The sequence below is a fragment of the Mauremys mutica genome, chromosome 2, assembly GCF_020497125.1.
Source record: "Mauremys mutica isolate MM-2020 ecotype Southern chromosome 2, ASM2049712v1, whole genome shotgun sequence".
Lineage (NCBI taxonomy): Eukaryota > Metazoa > Chordata > Testudines > Geoemydidae > Mauremys > Mauremys mutica.
The window spans coordinates 150,388,283-150,410,910 of NC_059073.1; the positions used below are offsets into that span (position 1 = coordinate 150,388,283).

Here is a 22,628-nt window from a genome sequence, read left to right on the forward strand (position 1 = left end):
GGAAGAGAAGAAAATGAGATTCTTTTTTCTACTCCTACTTTTTAGTGAAAGCAGAGGAGAGGCCAGGTGAGATTTCCTCTACCCTGAGAGGAGGAAACTAGGAAGCATTTCCTTCCCCACAAGAGGAGCAGCAAAGAATCCTATGGCACCTTATAGACTAACAGACGTTTTGCAGCATGAGCTTTCGTGGGTGAATACCCACTTCTTCGGATGCAAGATGACTTGCATCCGAAGAAGTGGGTATTCACCCACGAAAGCTCATGCTGCAAAACGTCTGTTAGTCTATAAGGTGCCACAGGATTCTTTGCTGCTTCTACAGAACCAGACTAACACGGCTACCCCTCTGATACTTGACACAAGAGGAGCAGTCCTTTCACACATTTCCAATGTGAAAAGGCCATAAAGTAGTATTTATTTTGCTGCCTTCATATCCAAGTCTAGAGGGAGTCCAGTGGGATAGTTCTCCATAACTATCCCTTAGGCAGAGGAAAGGCAACTACTTTTTAGCCTAAAGTACAGTCAGAGCAGGGGATGAAAACACATTAGAACTCCACTAAACCAGGCTGAGCAAGGGGAGCAAGATTCAGTGGATATGCACATTCTCTACTGCTGAAATGGTCTTATGGAGCCTGTGCAATAAACACTTTGGGTGGGAAGGGCAAGGTCCAGTGTAGAGGCACATAATTTATATCACCTGTGTTGTGTATGTTACATCACACAATCTGCCAAGGTGAAATCCTCTCAAATTAAGCAAACTCACCGGTTCTGCAAATTTGCAGGCAGCCACTCTTCTCCACCCCATATCTGCTGATATCAAAGCCTCCTGAGACATTGCTAGTTGTTTAAGGCATATATTTTAACAAGGAGTCCTTATAACTAAGGAATAAAGATAGGCCTGGGCCAGGTTGTATTTCTGATAGCTGAGATGATACTCAAGTGCATAATTAGGGCCCAAATCATGTTCCCTCTGTATGCAGCTTCCCCACTGCCTGGATCAGGGATAATTCTCCCCACCCTGGAGCCAGCACTGCTACAGCCCATGGGGAGAGCAGTCTGAAGGGTTAAAGAATCCACGTATGCAGGAGGAGGGCACTGAGTTCAGAGGGTAGAGAAGGAGGCTGCAGAGAGGACAATTAACATTCTCCTCCACCAACTTCATGCTGAGGAGTTAATGCTGCTTTGAGGCTTAGACTCATGCTGCCAAGGAGCAGGAGAGTAGGCAGGGATCCCTGGAGGTGGTGCAGAGGCAAAGAGGGTCCATTCCAAGTGGACTTGGCTTCCAGCAGATCTCTCAAAATTCATAGGTTCTGGTAATAATCTGTGATGTTCCCTCTCCCTTTTGCCCCCCTCCAACCATTCTTTACATAGAGAAGGGGGTAATCTGGCCCTATGAGCTCTATGGCTCACGTTGCACTCACTCACTGAAATCCCAGAATCGAGTCACAGCAAGCACTAGCCGGAATGTAAAATCTGGCATGAATTCTTTAGTGTCAGTCTCTACTTCAGTTCCAAAAATTCTGGTCTGGAGTTTATGTAGAATATCCCTAGGGCTTGCTTTTCAGTGGTGATGAGAGTCCACAAGTTCAGCTGAAGTTAATACAAGCTGCAACTGCTCAGCAGCCCTAAAAATCAGGCTATGAAAGTCACAAAGCTCAGATTTGAGTATGAGTCCTGATTTAGGGGGAAAAAATTGCAATGCTCAGACTGTTGTTTCTGGTTTGGGCTAGTCTGTAGCAAGGAATAACCTATCCTATTTGTTGCTGGTCAATTTGGAGCATCTAATCATTTTCAATTTATAGCATTTTTATGGCCAGTTGTAACTTTACAGCAGACACCATGTTCAGCAATGAGACCAGCTACAAAGAATTCTGGGCCTCCTCCAAAATGAATAATGTCACCTTGGTAATGCACCACAGGTTAACATCACAGCTGTTTCTAAAAGACACTGGATACAAGTTACATACAAATTACCCAAATGAGGTTTTTATTTAAAATGCTGAACTACATTAAGTATTTTTTTCTTTATAGAGCATAAAACCCATCATGATTTTAGCCTGACTCTGATGAATACCTGAATCATACAAAAACTGACTGAAAAACTAGAAAACAAAAATTGGCTGAATTCAAAAAAATCTTTCTAGAGATAACTAGGACTGGCTGCAGCTGTGCACTAATTTTTTTTCAAAAGACAAACCTTGCTTCCTAAGCAAACTGGGAAAACAAGAATCCCCAGTTCCTTTCCTTCGTTAACTCTTTTTACTCAGTTGTAGCGTCTTTTGCCAGAAGTAAATGATTCATTTTGTGAGGCAGGGCCGCCCTGGGGGGAGCATGTGAGGCAATTTGCCCTGGACCCTGCAGGGGCCCCCCCGAGAATATAGTATTCTATAGTATTGCAACTTTTTCTTATGGAAGGGGCCCTTGAAATTGCTTTGCCCCAGGCCCCCTGAATCCTCTGGGTGGCCCTCTTGTGAGGAATGTCTTTGATATGCTTTTCAGAACTGCTGAAATAGTGATCTTAATGTGCAAGGCTTAGTATTGTTAGTCACTTCAATAGAATTTAAATACAGCCAAGCAGAGCAACAGCCCAAATGCAGATATGACAGAAAAGATCCAGTCCACCTAAAACTACAGCTGCAGCTTCTTTCACTTAACTTTAAGTCTCTTGAGCTTCATATCATGCAGTTTGGCTTCTTTTCCCTTTTCCCCTTATCCTACTTCCAAGTTTGAACTTGCTTCCACAAAGGTAAGTAGACCAGAAGGGGAAAAAAATAGATAAAGCAGAAGAGAAGGAAAGGTGTTACGATTGTAACTTGTTTTCTAATCTTTCCCCCAGGCTGTCCAGTTTAAATTTGGGATTATGAAGCTAAAGCAAAATCCATTTACTCTCTTCCTTCTTCTACTCCATTCTAAATGTTAACTCTATTAGTTATAATAGTGTTCTGTCTACACTGCTCAGGTTCATCACTACCAAAACCACAATAATTTCAGCCTGCATGTGCCATTGATCTGGGCTCTCACTGATCTTGCCTGTTCCAGCTAAAATAAGCCACACTTTAATTGGAAACATTGAAGTGGCAGCCTGTTGATGGAGAGATCAATGTAGTGGGTGCATCCAAAGCGCAACTTATATGACAACATCTGTTTTGGAAGATCAGTGCTTTTATTTAGCTTTCCACCCCCACCCTCCAGCTAGCCTGAGTAAGAACTCCAATTTAATAACTCCTCAGGGATGACAAGTTCCTCGCTAAAGATTTGGCATTAGAGACAAGATGTCTGAAAAGTGGCCCCAATTTTGAACTAAAATTCTGGGCTGCCAAAGCCACATTGCTATGATCAGGGGCTCTCCCAAGAACATGTACCTCAGATTCTAATTACAGAAGTTCCACCCTGAGACTAGGGTCCCAAGAGTGCTGAACAGGAAGCTTGTTCAGATCTGAGACTTTCCTCAGGGAAATTATACATAACATTCTATGAAGCAGTCATCCTGAAGGATCATTTTCTCCCCAGCAAGCTAAAGCAGGTCCCCCTGGTGGTTCATAAAATGGGGCACTTAGACATTGGATCAAGCCCAGAGGCAGGAACAAGCAGCCTTATAAAAGAAGGGACTGTGTGAAAACGAATGAGAACATAAAGGAGACTGAACCGCCTGAAGCTGTGGCAGCAGTCACATTGGTCTAGGCTAGGAAAAGGGGTTAAGGGATTCTGAGAGCTCTCCATGGTGCTGCAGTAAAGAAGACTTAACAGTCCTAATAGCTAAAAGATGACCACTGTGACATGCAAGTCACAGAGACCCTCTAGTGTGAGAGGGAGAACAGCAAAATACAGGGGAAACCTGACACTGAAGACTGTGGCAATGAGAGATGAATTCTCCCATAGCGGACAAAGGTGGGTGCGGGGAAACCACAACGTCCTAGTGGAGTATTGAAAAATTATGGAATAAAGAGGAAGAAAGAGAATGGTGGAAGGCAGAGCAGATCAAGCAAAGGTTAGGTTAATACAGCAGCATCTGGATAAGGAAAGCCACTTCTGATAGAAATTGGCATGGTGGGATCATCAATCAAGAGAATTAAGGGAGTAGCAGTCTGGAGAAAAGAGCCACTGTCCCACAGTTCAGTGGAAGCTGGAGCTAAGCATGGAGGGTCACCAGGGGAGACACTGTTGTGTTTGTTTATGCTATCCTGAAAACAATGGAACCCAATGGTATTTGTGTAACCCTGCCAAAGGAGAATCCCCTTCCTTGCCAAATTAAAGGACCAGAACTGCTCTAATGGAATTCTACTGTAGAAGGAACTGGACCACCAGGAATTACATGTCCTGTGTGTGGAGTGGAGCTTAACTGCTCTTTGTGAAGTTCTATGCAGCAACATACCAGGGATGGAGGGAAAGGGCATAGGCAGGCTAAAGACGTAAGATCCCTCACACTGTGTAGATCTTCCCCTTCTCTCCCCTTATGCAGGGATGTGGCATAACAGACCATGGAAGCTACTTCAAGCCCTGGGAGTGGGGCAGGAGGGAAAGAATCCCTCCATTCCTGAACCTGCCACAGGCCTAGCCTGTCTCCTTGTGAAGAGTTTGGGGTGTGGGGGGATTCTAAGGTATGATTTCTGATGACAAACTTTTGACAGCTCTTGCCATTTATGTTTGCATATAAGCGAACAAGCAGAGTGGATTTATGTTTCAAAATGCTCTTTTTGCTAAAGCATAGATGGCACAGAAAAAAAAAGCTTTATAAACCCATTCTCTTGTCTGTTGTTTTATTGTCTTTCTATAAATCACTAGAATAGTTAAGATTTGCTACCTGTGATGTCTCAGTTCAACTTTAAGTGACGAAGGTTCAAAAAGGCAGTTTAACTCCCCCACTCCACAAATGTGCCATCACCTATAAGGAATCAGCCAAAGACACTATTTAATTAAATAATAAAATACTGATTTTTATCGTTATGTACATTTGCTGAATTCCACAAAAAGCTGTACAGCATTGCATCATCCACAGCAATTAGTTTCATCAAGCAATAAACCTTTCACCAGCAATATGGTGTACAGTAAATTATGCTGTAAATGCAGCTTTTGAATGTGACAGGTTGACAGATATGGTGTGAAAATGAAACCCATTAATGTTTTAAGTGTGGTAGGGGGAAGCATTTACTTCAACTTCATACACTTTGTTCTTATTTAAAAATTTATATATGAGATAGTATTATGTACGTATAATTAATATAACTTGACATGGCAATTTGGAACAAGAAAAGATAAGAGGTATTATATGCAGCTGTTTTACTGCACTATATAATGTAATATTTCCTGGGCAGTTAGAGTGGCTGCCTGAATACTACACAAATACAACATTAAAAAAAAAGTTACCATTGGCCCAAATTTTGCTCTCAGTTTCTCTGGATTTCTTCCAGCGTAACTCCATGAACATTAATGGAGGTACTCTGGTGTAACCAAGAGCAAAAGTTCACAAATTCCCAATGAAATTTGCAAAATAAAGAATTAAAGTACACCATATAATGAAACTGTAGATTAATGAATTCTTATGAATTCTGCAACAGCTCAAACACACCCCCCTTTTCTTTCATTTTATGATGGCAGGTCTGGCACTTAATTCCATAGTTAAGGTTATATAACCAGTGTCCATCCTAACCCCCTATTTTCAGTCACTACATTTTGAAACTGTTACCTATAGATCTGAATATCTTCTAAGTGTGGTATCTGCCTGGAAGCGAGCTTTTCTTTAGAATGAGTGCAAAGTGGGTAATAAAAATATACAGTTACATTACAAAAAGAATTCTTGTGAATTTTTATTTCAATACATCTGAAATGGCTACATCACAGAGTGTAGTCTGTGTGTGTGTGTGTGTGTATCCAAACCATTTCAGATTATGGTATTTGCACATGCTACTGTCAAATTGTTTGAAGCCTGCAGAGCTTCGAAGTCCTACCAAGAAAAGTTCCTTTTTAAAGGGGGTAGAGGGTTCCTTGCCCCATTTTTTCTTCAAAACATTAGGAAATGCCATGCAAAAACTATGTTAAGAGATCATAAAGATTGCACAGTTCAGCACTCAAGAGTTAGGAAATATCACAATTAAAGGTGACTTACAATGAGGGAAAGGGCTATGCCCTTGTTTTTCTATAAACAGGAGAAAGAGAATTGGTTCTCTGATAAAAGATGAGAGTGCTCAGTCATGAGGAGACTGCTGTAGGCAAAAGATGAGACTGTCTCATTGGGAAAGGAGATGAATAAGAAGGACTATGGTAGAGGGATATAAATAATGAGGGACATAGAAAAGGTAAATTGTGTACTTCTATTTACTTTTTTCCATAATAAAAAAATAATAAGATAGTGAATAAAAGGCACCAAATTTAAAACTGGTAAAAAAATTAATATACACAAGTTATAATTTACCTGTGAAACTAATTGTCATAAAATATCAGGATTAAAAAAAGAATTAAACAGTTACATGATTAATGAGAATATTCATAATTACAATAGATAGAGTACATTTTTTAAAGAAGGGATATAAACTCATTCTTCATAAGCTGACTACTCATTGATAGTGGTTAGAAAGAAACTACATCTATGACCAAATGATTCTGTAATTGTGTAATATAGCCTTCTTGAATCTGCCTCTGAAATAACTGGTATTGATCGTTGTCAGAGACAGGACACTGGACTAGATTTTTTCATTGGTCTAATCAACGTTTCACGTGTCCCCATTGTGTATAAAAAAAGACCTGAATATATATATATATATTATATAAAAATTTTGCTTGCATTTTAAATTGGAAATTAGGGTTCATCTACCCTGAAATATCTATTACCACTAGGAAACCTGTGAAATCACGACATCAAAAGACACAAGAAACTGAAATGCAAGTAAAATAACTAACGCCCAAAAATTATGAGTTATTACTAGCTCAGAATTGCCCAGGCATCAAGAATATTTTAGAAAAGGTATGACCGAAGTCTAAGAGAATAAAAACTTAAGATCTAATGGCTAGATTTCTTTAATAGTCTGAGGAAACTCAGAGATGCTTTCACAAGAGTGCACCACTGGTACAACTAAAGAGATTTTCCCCTTTTCTCTAAATGAATTAATTAAAAAACACATTGAATTAATATCAAACATTGATATTATATGATGTGCCAGATACAATAGTACAATGGGGAACTTTATGGAAAGTAATATTATCCTTAAAATGTATATAAAAAGGAAGTCAGCTTTAAGTGATAGAGCTTTGGGCAAAATATTGTCAGCTTTAATGACAAGGTGTAACTCATGGGCAATTCTATTAGGAAAGAAAGGGTTGTGTTCATATAGCTTTCTTTTCGTTTAAATGAAGGCGGCGGCTAGTATTTGCAAAGAAGCATATTTATGCTATCAAGTTAGTGAAATGCACAAGTGCTGACAGAGGCAGTAAATAAAAGGAACCAAAACCAAATAATGTATTTATATGGATACTTGACCCCAGAGTAAAATAATCAATAACGTAACTGTTTGATGAATAATGCACAGACTCGTCTCAGCCATACACACCAAGATTCCACCATTGTTAAAACAAAGAGAACAGAAATGGAAGATTACATCACTGTTCCAGCCAGCTGGATAACAGTAGTTCTTGAAATGACTTTGCATTGTATAATGGACTGTTAAAATAAGTTTAAAGTGCATCAAACAATATGGAGAGACTTTGTATATTATTTTAAGCTGGACATTCCAGCAACCAACAGTGGGGAAACTGCAACTTCAGCAAGAATAACTGCAACTGGCCAAGGAATGATCCACAAAGGGGTCCAGAGAAAAGTGACTCGTGGAGGTAAGGTGCTAAGCAGAGCAAAGCAGTCGGTGTTCCAGGTATGTCCCAAGATGGTTGTACCAATAGCTTTGGTATAACTTACGTCAGTCAAAAATCTAGACCAAGTCCCCTTCCCAAGATTGTGATTGAGTGTGTGTTATTTTCTATTGTGGTTGTGTAATTTAATTCTGAAAACCTGAATCGTTATGTCAAAAAATATTCTAATTTATTTAGACAAATCATAATCCAGTACTATTTTGACTTCTTATATCCTGTACTAATAATTGCTATTGATAAGGATATGTAATAATCTCTAAGAAAAAAAACCAAACATAATTTAATCCCTCAAGGTTTTTCTTTAGTTAAGCAATCAAAATTAAGAAAACACTAAGAAAGGCGATACAGATAATCAGTAAAACAGTTGATTAACTATGGTGTTTATTAAAGATTCAACACCCCTGCCCCTATAATTAAGACTAGAGCTAGAAATACAGAGAAGTTTTCCAGCAAAAGAAGTGAAAAATGGACTTGACATACCTTACATTTCTAAGATAAATCACAAGTAAATAAATGAACCTGAATTATTAAGGATTTCTTTATACATCAGAGAGAAATAAAAAAAGAGTGCAAGCCTGAATTTTAAAAAACACCGTTCAGATAATCTGTAATGCTGCATGCAGAACCTTAATGGTGCCTTCCTCCTCTGCATATATAGTCTGATATAGTCTTTAATTACATCATGGTGCATTTTTTCTAAAACAAAATATAATTTTTTTCTACAACCTTAAACAAGTATAATATCTTATAATACTAGGCATTACTCTGTATAAGCCAGATAAACTGAGTCCAACAAAATTAATTACAGTATAAGTACACAGTAAGCAATACTTACCCAATATGCTACTTTGAGTGTCAACTGATGTAAACTGGTTTACCTCTGCTGACTTCAGTGAAGCTATGTCCATTTACACCAGCTGAAGATCTAGCTCTATGTACATAATATAGAGATATTGTGGTGGTCATGGGGGAGAAGGGAGTGGAATTGCTGCATGTATAGACTACTAAAACTCACAGCTAAATTGTTTTCATAGTTAGCTTAATGTATTTGAAACTACATGAAATAGACTTCTATCATCTCCATGCTAAGATATATCCTCTGACTACGAAGGAATTTTCACCATTCTAAATCAACCAAGCCTGCTGGTTGATATAATACTTGAATACTACAAGATATTGCTTCTTCAGTCAGCTTCAGCCTTTGTCCAGAAGCAGCTGATGTTCTTTTAACGTCAGGATTTTCTCAAAATCCTCATAGAAAAACATCATACAAATCTCAAACCAAACAGAATCTTCACACTTGTTGCCATCAGATAGCTTTATCTCTGCTAGTGCAATCCCAGATTTTCCTTTTAGTTTTCTAACAATCAATAGAAAAAAGACCACTATCCAAATCAAAGGGAAGTCCAAACTAAGTATCATTAACAGGAAAATGTTTATTGGCATAGCAATGAGCAGTGCTGCTGATGGTCTTCATGGGCGGTGAATATTACACACCAAGAGCAAATCCAATTGCCCAGATAAGTTAAACCCATTATTTGTTCCTTTAGTGCTGTGTGTTAAACTGACAAGCTTTGAATGTAGTTCTGTGCTGCTATTTTTATATATGCTTGTATCTTTCCTGGACATCAAGTCAGGTGAAATAAAAAATGGCTTGGAATGAAAATAACCATTCTAGCCACCCACTGAAAAGGAGAGTTCCTTCTTTGTAAGAGTTCACACAGAAAGGGATCCCCATCTAATTAGGTGGCTGATTTTATAACTAGGTGCCAATGTGCTAGACTCTTCAACTGCTGTAAACAAAACTGGTGTTGTCAGAGAGAGATGTTGTAAGGAAGGGACTGATTCTAATTTGTTATAAACTACTGCTGCAGCCCTGCATACCCACTGACACCAGTACACACATGCCATCTGATCTTTTTGGAACTAGTAAATGGCCCCATATTATGACAGTATTTCATTTACAATTAGAAGTATCAGGCCACATGTAAAAGCCAGCATTTCTAGAATTCATATATCTAACAGTGAAATACTAGTATGTCTATCAATGGCTCTTTCACACATGGATTTTAAAGCTTGCTTTTTCCTATTTCTCCATGATCTACAGGTTTCCAAAGAGGGAAAGAGATGTATAGAAATCAGGTTCTGAACAGTAAAATCTCCAACTACCATCCATCTGTAGGCAGTGGGCGAAGCACAGAGTACTAGATAAGGGTCAAGCTCCTGAACAAATAGATATTAGTAGAATATTTGAATGGCTAGGATGAAACCCTGGAAAATAAGGATGAACACACACACAATGCAAAATTAGTCTCTTCAAGTTAGCCTCACCTCAGTACACTTTTCACATGCCCATCAACACAAAACTAAACCCTAATCAAGCATTTTCCCTATAGGCTGGAAATGAAGAGGAAGTTGTTAAGGTTAGTTCTATTTTTAAAATACTTGGATACTATAGTGATGAGGGTTGTGTAACTTCTTTGAGTAGCCAGCCCTCCACATGCTCATGAGAAGACTGTGGGGAAGAGAGTGTAGAAGAGGGCTATGCTGACTGGGGACTCCTGGGTGGTACAAAGTAGTGGAACAGGCAAAGAGCATGTTCTAAACCTCAGCTGCAGCCCCTTGACCTTTGTGAAATAATTATGTTCATACCTCAAGCTGAAAATTATGTTCATACCTCACCTTGGGCATGACTGAAAGATAGCTTCTCTTTCTTGGCTAATCATTTCAAACATGGTCTGATAATACTCCCTTTTTTAATATCTCCAACAGGCTGGGGCATATGATTATTCCAGGTCCACAAAACAAGTCATCGAATGATCAGGAATAAGGGAAGCAATGAGCTGTGCTACACAGGGTCTGTGGACCTCCTTGTGCAGCCTCTGCACAGACTTTCTTTCAGCATAGTGGAATCATGTTCTTTGCATTGATTTTCAGACCTTGAGAACCCATACAAAATTTGCCTCTGTACTAGCTACATACATGGCATGTGCATCTTTGTTTATTTTCACATCTGCATATTTCAGAGAATATTTTGTTATCTGTCTTCAGTATGTAATTTTCAGATGGTCATGTCTTTAGTAAAACAGACTTTTGCCTCCAAACTAAATGAAAATACTTATCTCTACTGCCTTAAAGTGAAGACAATATTTATGCCAGTTTTCATGCCCAAATCATATTTGCTGTAATCCTGGTAAAAGAAAATATTGTTGGTGGTATTTGTTTTATTTTACACAATGGGAATAGTGATTCCCCACTGCCCATTACACCAAAACTTCTAAAGAGATTTTGCTTACCTGGAGGCAGAGCACAAGTGTGAAAGGTTTCAGCCTAAAAGGTGAAAGTTAACAAGGAAGCTTGGTCTTTTAAGATCTGGTTTCAATTTTCAGCTCTGTCAAAGATTTCCTGTGTGACCTTGGGCACGTCTCAATCTCTGTGCCTCAGTTCTCCATCAGTACAATGAGGCTACTAATACTCGCTCTCTCACACCTTCCATCTGTCTTGTCTATTTAAACTGTAAGCTCATCAGAGCAGGGACTGTCTCTTACTCTGCACAGTACTCAGCTTTGTGGGGCCTCAATCTTAGCTGCAATACAAATGAATAATTAAGTTTCAGACAGTTATGTGCATGTGAAAAGAGAAAGTTAAAATGTCCTCCATCAATATCTATAGCAGTGACTACTAGCATGATCTTACAGAAGAGTAATGAAAAGCAGTGGTTTTATTAATGAACTTTCGTGGACTGCAGAAGTGATTAGTTTAAGCTTTAAGTAAAGGTTCAGATTATTTCTTAATTCACCTGATTGTATGCTCCTTGGAAATTATGGTGACAGAAACAGTGCTGCAAAATGCTCACAATCAAAATTAAAATTGTTTGAACAAATAGAAAAAACTTTTTCAGCACACTTGCTAGTGTCTGCTCATTAGTCACTTGTGCAACTACTCAATGTTTCATATAAGAAGGAGAAAGCAGAAAGAAATCTAGATTTTCCATTCTTGATACACTGGCATTATATTTAGCTGCCTAACACCAATGGTCCACATATCCAACATGAACATGTATAGAAACTATGGCATAAATCATTTCCATGGTGATCAAAATAAAAAATACTGGAAAAAAATAATATTTCTCATGAAAAGAAAAAAAACCCTCATTTTTTATTGAAATAACCTTTCTTTGCTCAAGAGGGAAATTGACTTTTAGAGGTCATCATGAGTCTAATGATTAAATCAATACGGACGTGTCAGAGACGTAATAGAACTGATAGTGAAACATTATCCACGCTTTGAAATGCATCTCCAGCTATCCCCAGCATTCCAGCGCACATACAAAACCTAGGTAGAATAAACTTATTCTACTTATCAATCAAGGAATGGTTAATATTGTGAATAATGAATGAAGAGGGTCGGGAATGTATCTTAGGTAATCAAAGCCAAATAGATGCACTATAGCAATAATGAACAACTGTCGGTAGGATTACTGTTCTAATACACTACTCAATATCATAATACAACTGTTCAGTGTCTTTGGGTGCATTGTCAAAGATTATTTTGTGAAAATAATCATTCTAGAATTAACTTGCGACTGGCATAATTATTTATTTCTAGGGCATTCACAAATGAATGAATCTTCTGATTATATGCTATTTTACTCAATTCCATTAACTAAACATTTTCAGCTGTGTCTGTCCCCAGTAAATTCAACATGGGACTAGATGACCTCTTGAGGGCCCTTCCAGCCTCACATTTCTATGAGTCTATGGGAGTATTGTTTTTGTTCTGCTTCTTGAAGTCAGCTCTACTATAATTTCTCTAATGTCCATTCTACTTATTAGCAGCTATGAAAAAGAAAAGGTGGGAATGGTTAGGGGAAAACAGCATCAGCTTGTTTTAAGATGTGTTGTTGTAAAAACAGCTCAAATGTTGAGGACTGTACAAAATTCATTACATTTTCTTCCTTCTGTAAAGAATTAAAGCAATGTAATCAACTTGTCTTAGTTCTGTCATACCAAGTGACTATGTTACACTAAATGAAGATCGTGGGCAGGCCTTGGTCAGACAGAGACTAAAAATCAATTATACTATTGTCCTGGTCTGTTATTTGTATTCACAGGACTCTAGTTAGCTAATGTATTATGTTTAAGACTCATGATACTTGATTCTTGAAAGTAGTTTATTCAGTTCCTGCTGATTCAGGGCCTAGTGTTACAATATTTACTAAGCCATAACTGCTATTAATTTCATAGAAAATTTTGCTTGACTTTATGACTACATTCTGAGTCAGCAGGATCTACACTAAGGAGTTCAGAAAATAGTGAATAAAGAATACTCTGAGTGGGCACCCATACATTGCATAAATTGTTGAACTTTTGAAATAAAACTGAGATAGACCAAAGACATTTGCACATGCAGATTTACAGACTTTGGGTTCTCAGAAAACACCCACAGTAAATGGCTTGCCATTACAAAAATATAAACCACAAGAGAGACACTCTGCTTCCTCATAAAATTACTAGAACCCTCAACATTTCTTAGCTCATAAATGCACTCCAGGATGAGAAACCCCCACTCTGTCCACACATTTTTCATACCCAAAGTTCAGAAACCCTTTGCCCTAGCTCAAAATCTCGCCCATTCCTGATCCCCCACTTTCCAGCTCCCGATCAGGCTCATAACCTTTCCTCCTCCCATCTAACTTACTTGATCTTGAAAAACTTCCACCAGATCTTTCTCATCCAAGTACCCTACCCCCTCCAATTTTGAGCCCCCTGTTGCTGAGCCTGAAGAAGCTAGGAGATACCTTGGCTGCAAGCAGGAGGAAAAGTTTGAGATGCTCCATCCCCTCCTGCTATTTTAAATTAGTCCAGTATTGGTCTGGAATCACAGCTCTGCAGCTTCTCCCCCAGCTACATGCTGCAGAGAGTCCTGGTAGCACTGTAACAGCTTCAGCCCCTCCAAGGTATTACTGCACCCTAAATTACAGTAGCAACAGTACAGATAGTGATTAGGCTTTATTGGTGGGGTGTAGTTCTGCTAGCTCCTAATGAACAATCAATCCTGCTCAGCACCTTACATGATAGGTTAAAGACTGTGTTCATGTAAGTATTTTTTTATAATCAGTGCAGACAACACCTCTATCTATAGATGGTGCTGTATTTTTATCTTAGTGATACCATTATTGTCTTGTTTTGATATGTTGTTGTTGTGTTGGTTAGGGGACACTAGAAGGAAGTTAAATCCTGCCTATGTTTGCTGGAGTTGTCATTTGCAGCATTCCAATAAATCCTTTGATTGCTATAAGCAAATATTACAGAATTGTATGCTCTTTTCCCTAATATATACCATACTGCATATGGCTATACTTTTTTCCAGTGCTGTAATATGTCTTGACATTATCTTTCTGTGCATATTCATATTGAATAGGTGAATAGGAAAGCCTCCAATATATGAATCTGTCCAATCCAGTGTGCACTGTATTTGTTTTATCTGATGCTGGCTGTTCTGCTGTGGGCTGAGACTAAATTGTTGTCATTCTTATTTACTAGGATATGATTTTAAGTTTATATTGGAAACACTATTTCAGTCTTTTTTCCCCATCCTTTACAGTTCAGTGGTAAATGTTTTCCCCTCAGTTTTGCAAGGGCTCTACAAACTTTTTCATATAAATTTTCACTTTAATTGAAAATCAAAAACAAATGTACTTCAGCGTTTGATTTATCTTTCATAAGAAATGAAAGTATGAAGTGGTTCAAGCAGCCATTAATGTGCTTGTAGCAAGAATGGTCATTTTGACATCCAGAGTTCTTGATACAAATTTTAAAGATATACCGGTATTATAAAAATATAAGATGTTCACAGATTTAAAAGAGAATAATTCAGTAGGAAAAACAATAAAGATATTTCTCTTTTAATTAAGCAATAATGATCAAAGACCAGATAATTCCTTGGGAATTAATAACTGGCTTGTGGAAGCTGGTTGCCTGAGACACATAATACCCTGTGCCAAGGCATCTACTGCTAATATAAACTGAAAATTAATGAGAAACAAGCATATGGATTTTTTTTCTTCTGGGTGATGCACTTACAGTCAGTATGCAGAGGGCATTTACAGAATTAATACCCGGAAAATTAGCCAATGAAATTGATTGAAATCAGCCCTCAACATTCCACACAACTTCTAATATTAAAGGAGAAATGTCCTGAAGGTTTGCCAAATGATTTTAAAACATAAAAGATTTCATTCTAATGAAAAAGTATGACATGCAAATGACTTCCAAGTGCTTTGAAAATGGAGAGAAATTGAGGTGCTTTCTGGAGCATTAAGCAAGTATACTGACATTCAGGCCACTTTCTTCAGCAGATGAGGGGTTTTTTTTCCCTAAAAAAGTGTGATGTTGAGTAATACAATTTAAAAATAATGACAGTAAGTGGTCACTAGAAGTTTGACTAATAGTTGTTCATCCTGAAGTATAAAGTGGAAGTATCATTTAGCAAATACTGGTAATATCTCTGCCACTCAGCAACACATTTGGGATGTAAGCAAAACAAGGTCAGTACATCTGTAATGTACAATGGAGTCAGAACACATCAAAGAAATGAGAGGCATAATAGGTCTGTGTTCTCTAATGGGGGAATTATAGCTGTAAGTGCAAATAAAGTAAAGTGAGGGGATTGGTTTATTATCTGAATCTAAATCCACTAATGCTAGCATGATAGACTTTCTACTTTTTAGATTAAAAATAAAATTCTTCCCCCTTCTATGTTAGCCACTCAGTGATGCTGTGAATTCTGTGTAGCTCCAGTTTTTTTTCTTGTGTGTACACTTAATTTAAAAAATATATTACTCTTAGTGGTCACCAAAATGACTCCCACCTTTCCTGCCATTAAAAATATAGATCTGCTAGGAGAAATAGGAGATATTACAATATACAGATTGTGTAAAATTGACACAAATATACATATGTATAAATATGAGCTAGAGGACTGTACAGAAATATACAAAAATATTCCAGAGGATTTTGATTGCATCATGTAATCCACAAGACTGAGGCTCAGAGGATCATTGTGATTCTCCCCAAGCTAATGTCTCACTTTTTTTGTGAAAAAAAATTCCACTAAAAAAAAAAAATTAAGAAATACAAAACAGATGTTGAACTATGTGATTAATTTTGTAAGCTTCTTCATACCTCACACAAAAAGATATTCTTCAGAATGAATGCTTGTAATGTTGAAAGTAAAACACAAGAAAAAAATAATCAACTTGACAGTCTATTAAAAAGTTAGGCTTGCTATTCTTCTGTATCTACCCTTAGATGTAAATGAATGGTAAGCTACTCTAACCAGTTTAACTGCTTTTTCAGTATCTAGTATATGATGAAATTCTCACCAGGCCAATCTAAATGTACTAAAATATAACTGATGGCTGAAGTGACTAGACTGCAATGCAGGTCTTTTAAAAACTGACAAAACTCTGAATTCAACTGTCCAGTCTTCTATGACTTAACTTACACTATTTCTCACCATTTTAATGCAGCAAACTGTGGTACAACTTCCTTTGCAAACTTTTGGGGTAGAAATCTAATTCTGAATGTTATAAAAGACAGGAAGAATAAATAAATATATTGCATTAACTGTAACTACCTTGTTCTTGATTTAACCTCTCATTTCTTCATTTGGAATCAGTCATGTTTGCTAGGAAATGGATAGGTTGCATAGCTTCTCTGAATCATTTTTTTTCAGTTTTCTCTTTATATAATTCCATTTCTTTATTGTGAATTAAATCAAACCAGATTACCACTGAAATCACAACAGTAGATGAGCAGGCCATAAATTGATCAAGAGTATTCAAAAACTTGTTCCATTGTTTTTGTAAGCTTAATGCCTCTTTATAGAGCCCCTCTTTGCTATCACAGAATATCAGGGTTGGAAGAGACCTCAGAAAATCATCTAGTCCAACCCCCTGCTCAAAGCAGGACCAATCCCCTGACACATTTTTGCCCCAAATGGCCACCTCAAGGATTGAATTTATAACTCTGGGTTTAGCAGGCCAATGCTCAAACCACTGAGCTATCCCTCCCCCTTCTTTTGAACAAAGTCTTCCAAAGTGCTCAGATATCATGGCGATGGATGTAATGGAAGAACCAGAAACTTTAAACAATGAAGATTTCAACATACTCATCAGTTTTGTAAACCAGATACCACAAAAATTGCTCCATGGGTCAAGAGGCCATTTTCTGTGTCTCTTTTCTGTAAACATGCATAGTATATAAAGGGTTGTGATTCTGGTGACTAGCTGGAAGAATCCAGTGCTTCTAGCTGCTGCCCAGATTGGTTTGGTATGTGTAACCTTTATGTCAGTCTTGTGCTGTGTACATTTTTGACGAGTATTCTTTGATACATTCCAATTGAGCCAGTTATCTGACAGTGTGAATTATTATTAATTATTAAAATTGAAACAACACTCTGTGCAACCGACCTGTTTTCATTATTTACAACTCTACCAATTCTCGTGTCATCTGAAAACTTATAGTCCCATCCTCTCCATCCCTGGACAACTTCATCACCAATAATTTTTTTTAAATTTTATATATAGAGAGTGACAAAGCTCTCTCCTTGTCTCTGTGGATTCCACATTTCCTGGTGGATTTCACTAGCCTCAGAGGCTCACTGTGACCCTCTATGTAGCCCTTCTCTCTCTAGAGGCAAGGCTCATAGCCTACTGAGCCATTTTCATCATAAGCCAGTGAGGGAGATGAGGAGAAACTATTCTCCCTTGCACAGTCTCTTTTGTCTCCCAGTCTCAGTGATTAGTCAAGGGGGGCAAAGTGGGGAGCCCGGGCCCGCCCTCTACTCTGGGCTCCAGTCCAGGGACCCTAATAGAATCAGCTATGGTACCTGCCCTTTTAGAAACAGGACACATACAATTCCCTGGGCTACTTTCCCACAGCAGCCCCCACTTCCTGAAGCTCTGCTTCACCCTTACCTCAGGGCCTCCTTCCTTGTGCCTGATATGGTGTGTACTGCTCAGTCTCTCCAACAGTGCAGCTTGCTCCCACAGCTCCTGTTATGTGCCCACCTGACTAACTGGGAGGTTTCTAACTAGTTTCAGCCACCCCCTGATTGGCTTCAGGTATCCCAGTCAACCTAGCTGTTGTCTCCACTGCTTTCTGGAAGGATCTTAATTGGCCCTAGGTGTCTTGATTAACCTGGAGCAACTGCTGTTTGGTTACCATGGTAACAGGGATTTGTTTAGTCTGGGGCTAACATACCTGTTTTACTTTCCTTTTTACTGGCCTTGCCCCATCACATATCCCACCATCTGCTCAACACCATAGAGTTGGGCAACTTGGGACGCCAGGCAGTGTGCTCGTGACAGACCATCAGTGTTGCATCCAGCTCTGCACCGTATGCGGAACTGGAATGGCTGGAGGGATAAGAACCACCTGGTGACCCTTGCATTTTTTTTCCTTATTCCGCTGCATCCACTGGAGGGGTGCATGGTCCGTCACAAGAGTAAATCGTCAGCCTAAGAAGTAATAACGCAATGTCTCCATGGCCCATTTGACAACAAGGCATTCTCTCTTGACTACTGCGTATTTCTGTTCTCTTGAGAGCAGCTTTCTTCTTAGGTAGAGGATCGGGTGTTCCTCTTCTCCCACCATTTGCAACAGAACCACTCCAACCGCACCTTGGAAGCATCTGTTTGTAAAATAAATTCCTTGTTAAAGTCTGGGACTATGATTCATTACAAAGGATTGTCCAAAGATCTGTGAACGCCCCGTCTGCTGCGTCGGTCCACTTCATCATTTTTGGACCTCGGGCCTTTACCAAATCCATTAGGGGACTTGCACTCATGGCGAAGTGGGGAATAAAACATTGGTAATAGCCTACCACACCTAGGAACACATGGACCTGCTTCTTTCAGGTTGGCCAGGGCCTGTTTTGAATTGTCTCTAGTTTATTCATTTATTAGCTTATTTCCCTTCCTACAATATACTCCAGGTACCTAGGCTCTGCTAGCCCTATCGGGCATTTAGCGGGATTAGCAGTGAGGCCAGCCCATTTTAAGGTGTGCAGTACTGCCTCAACTTTCTCCAAGTGGGTTCCCCAGTCTGGCATATGGATTATGACATCATCTAGGTACGCAGCTGCATAACTAGTATGGGGGCGCAGCAGTTTATCCATGAGGTGCTGGAATATGGCCAGGGCCCCATGTAACCCGAAAGGGAGGACAGTGTACTGGAATAGCCTGTCCGGGGTGGAGAATGCTGTCTTTCCTTTAGCTTCTTTAGTCAAGGTACTCTGCCAATATCCTTTTGTCAGATCCAGTGAAGTCAAGAAGCAGGCAATACTCAGTCGATCAACCAGTTAGTTGATGCGTGCTATGGGGTATGCATCGAACTGGGATATTTCATTCAGTCGGCAAAAGTCATTACAGAATCTCGTGGTACCATCAGGTTTAGGCACTAGAACAATTGGACTGGACCACTGACTGTAAGATTCTTCAATAACCCCTAATTCTAACATTTTTCTTTACTTTGTCCTTGATTTCTTCTCTTTTGGCTGCTGGGATTCAGTAGGGTCTCAATGTTACCTTGGATCCGGGGATCGTGCGTATATAATGATAGGTCTCAGTCGTCCACCTCGGTTTTGTAAAGAACACATCTTGGTTGCAATTAATCATGTCGGTTGCCTCAATCTTTTGGATCAGTGTCAAGTCGGGTGATATCCTCGCATGTGTAAGTTTTCCTCCTGGGGAAGGGTCTCCTGCATGACTAAGCATGCCTCTCGATTGTGCAAAGGTTTTAGAAGATTGATGCGGTAAATTTGCTCTGGTTTCCTGCTGGCTGCCACACCTTATAGTTCACCTCTCCCATGGCTTCGATCACTTCGTAGGGTCCCTACCACTGGGCCAACAGTTTAGTTTCTGCAGTGGGCACCAGGATCATCACTGGATCCCCTGGTTGGAACTGCTGAAGCTTTGCTTGATGATTATAATAGGTTCGTTGGGTCTCCTGTGCTTTCTCCAAGTGTTCTCGTACAATGGGCGTAACTCAGGCTATCCAATCCCTCATCTGCAGTACATGCTCGACTATGTTCCTTCTGGGATTTGGCTCCTCTTCCCATGCTTCTCTGGTTATATCGAATATGCCCTGGGTTGGCGCCTGTATAGTAGTTTGACCAGAGAGAAACCCATGGAGGCTTGCGGAACCTCATGGATAGCAAACATGAGGTAAGGCAATAGGGTATCCCAATCTTTCCCATCCCGGATGACCACTTTCCTGATCATCGCCTTGAGGGTCCTATTGAATCTTTTCACAAGTCCATCTGTTTGTTGGTGGTATACAGAGGTCCATAGGGCTTGTACGTGGAGCAACGAACAGAGATCTTTCATCAACTTGGACACAAAAAGTGTCCCTTGATCAGTCAATATCTCCTTGGGTAGCCCAACCTGGGCAAAGATCTGTACTAGCTCCTTAGCTATTGTCTTGGAAGCTGGGTTGCATTGTGGGATGGCTTCCGGGTATCAGGTTGCATAGTCTAGTACAACCAGCACATGTTGGTTGCCCCAAGCTGTCTTCTCTAGGGGCCCAACCAGATCCATGGCTATGCATTAAAATGGTACCTCTATTATTGGAAGAGGTATCAAAGGGGCCTGCAAGTGTGCATGAGGGCTATGTAGCTGACACTCCGGACAAGAGGTGCAGTATCGCCGGACATCTTCATGTACTCCTGGCCAGAAGAACCTCCACAGGATCTGTGCCTGGGTTTTCTCTACCCCTAGGTGTCCTCCAAATAGGTGGCTGTGGGTGAGGCTCAATATGGGTTTTTTATGTTTTCGTGGCACCAGAAGTTGATGTATCCCTTGCTCCTGCATTTGCACCACGCGGTACAGTAGATCTTTCTTCACTATAAAGTAAGGTCCTGGACTCCAGACCTTCCCATCCACGGGTATTCCATCTATCTCAGCCACCTCTTTCCTGGCATTATCATATCTAGGGTCCTCTGCCTTGTCCCGCCTGAAAGTCTCTCTCCCAGGACTAACCTGCCCGAGCTCCCAGGGGCTGGCTTTTGCTTCTTCCAATGGCTCACCGCCATCACAGCTGGGGCCAGCCTTCCATGGTGGTAGTTTCTCTGATGGCTGCTTGTGTCCATTTGCCTACTAGGGCAGTCTTTTGGCCCTGGGTCAGGATCTGGGTTCCCAAAGCTTTTGCAGCCTTCCTCTCTTTTTTTGTCTTCTGGGTCTTTTGGAGGACTGAGAACAGATCCTGAGAAATCTCAGCGAACATCAGGGGTTGATATTCCCCTGGTGACGAGTTGCTGCCCTAATTGTCCCCACCTCCCCCCAGCCTCTCCAGGGGGAGTAAATTATCAAACCCTGGATAGTCCCTCCCAATGACTACAGGATATGCGAGTTTAGGAACTACGCCCACTGTCACCTCAATGGGGTTCCCTTGAACTTCTATCTCCACCGGTATGGCCCCGTGCACGCATGTACTGCTATGCGTTTGGCTTGTAGCAGCTGGTTACTTTTTACCAGCTTACCCGATATAAGGGTGATAGCACTCCCAGAATCCACAAGCACTGTAGTCTCTGTTCCATTTATCTTCACCAGCCTGATGTAGTTATGTGGGGCGAATGCGACACCCACAAGGTGGATAAGGGAGCATGGGACCTCCCAATCCCCCAAGTTACGTTGCATAGGCTCCTCAGTGCTAGGACACTGTGCTGCTAAGTGTCCCCACTCCCTACATGCATAACATCTATAATTGCTTCTAATCATTCCCCTATCATGGAGGTTAGGGGGTTTAGTCGCAGGGTTCCCCCCACTCAGGCCAATCCCTTCCTTCTGGGGTCCCCACTGGTTTTCAGCCCGACCTCTTCTTCCACCGAGGACTCGCCAAGTGTTTGGCTGCCCAATCTTCCAGGGTTGGGGTCAAGTGCTTGCTTCGAAAGGGGCCTTCCTTGGGTAGTTGGGTCAATTCCCTGGCTGTTATGTGTCTTTCTACCAGTGTGATCATCTTGTCATAGGTGGATGGATCATTCTGGCCTACCCATTTGCAAAGATCCTTGCGTGTAATGGTCCATGACCAGCATCTCCAAAATCTCCTCTGGGCTCCACAAATCAGGCTGTAACCACTTCCGTGCGAGGTTTATGAGGTCGAATAGCTGGGACCTCGGGGGTTTGTTCCCCTGGTATTTCCACTCATTGAACCTCTGGGTCCATACTGCTGCCGTCACCCCTGATCGTGCTAGGATCTCTGCCTTCAGCTGGGTATAGTCAGTGGCATCTGGGGCAGGCAAGTCAAAGTAGGCCTTCTGGGCCTCTTCACACAAAAAAGGGGTGAGAATGCTGGCGTACTGCTCCTGGGGCCACGCCTCATGCTAAGCAGTCCTCTCAAATGAGAGGAGATATGCCTCTACATCATCTTCCAGTGTTATCTTTGGCAGACAACCAGTGGCCTTCAGGGTTCACATCCCATTGGACCCCCGGGCCTGGGTGGTGAGGATCTTCAGCTGGTCCACAACCTGTCACAAGGGGGCATGATCTTGGGTTGCCTGGCCCATCGATAATTGATTGGTTTCCTGCAATAGCCACATAGACTCCTGTTGTGCCATTGCCTGAACCCAGGTGGCCTCCTACTGGGCTGCTGTGGCTTGTACCAGAGCTCTTACTACCTCCTCCATTGTGATACAAAGCAAAAAAACAAAACAAAATCTCAAACACCAGTGCACTTTTTTTTAACCTCCTTCCCCCACGCTGTGAACGATAA

At 40.5% G+C, this 22,628-nt stretch overlaps 1 long non-coding RNA gene across 1 annotated transcript in view; it reads right to left on the bottom strand.

Annotated features, from left to right (window-relative positions):
- LOC123365303 overlaps positions 1-18,247 on the bottom strand; it is a 43,063-nt gene extending 24,816 nt beyond the window's left edge. The window contains exons 1-2 of the long non-coding RNA XR_006577525.1: positions 18,123-18,247; positions 4,799-4,879 (exon numbers count right to left, since the gene is read on the bottom strand). This is a non-coding gene — a long non-coding RNA (uncharacterized LOC123365303). The remainder of the gene's footprint in view (positions 1-4,798; positions 4,880-18,122) is intronic.
- Between the last annotated feature and the right edge of the window lie 4,381 nt (positions 18,248-22,628).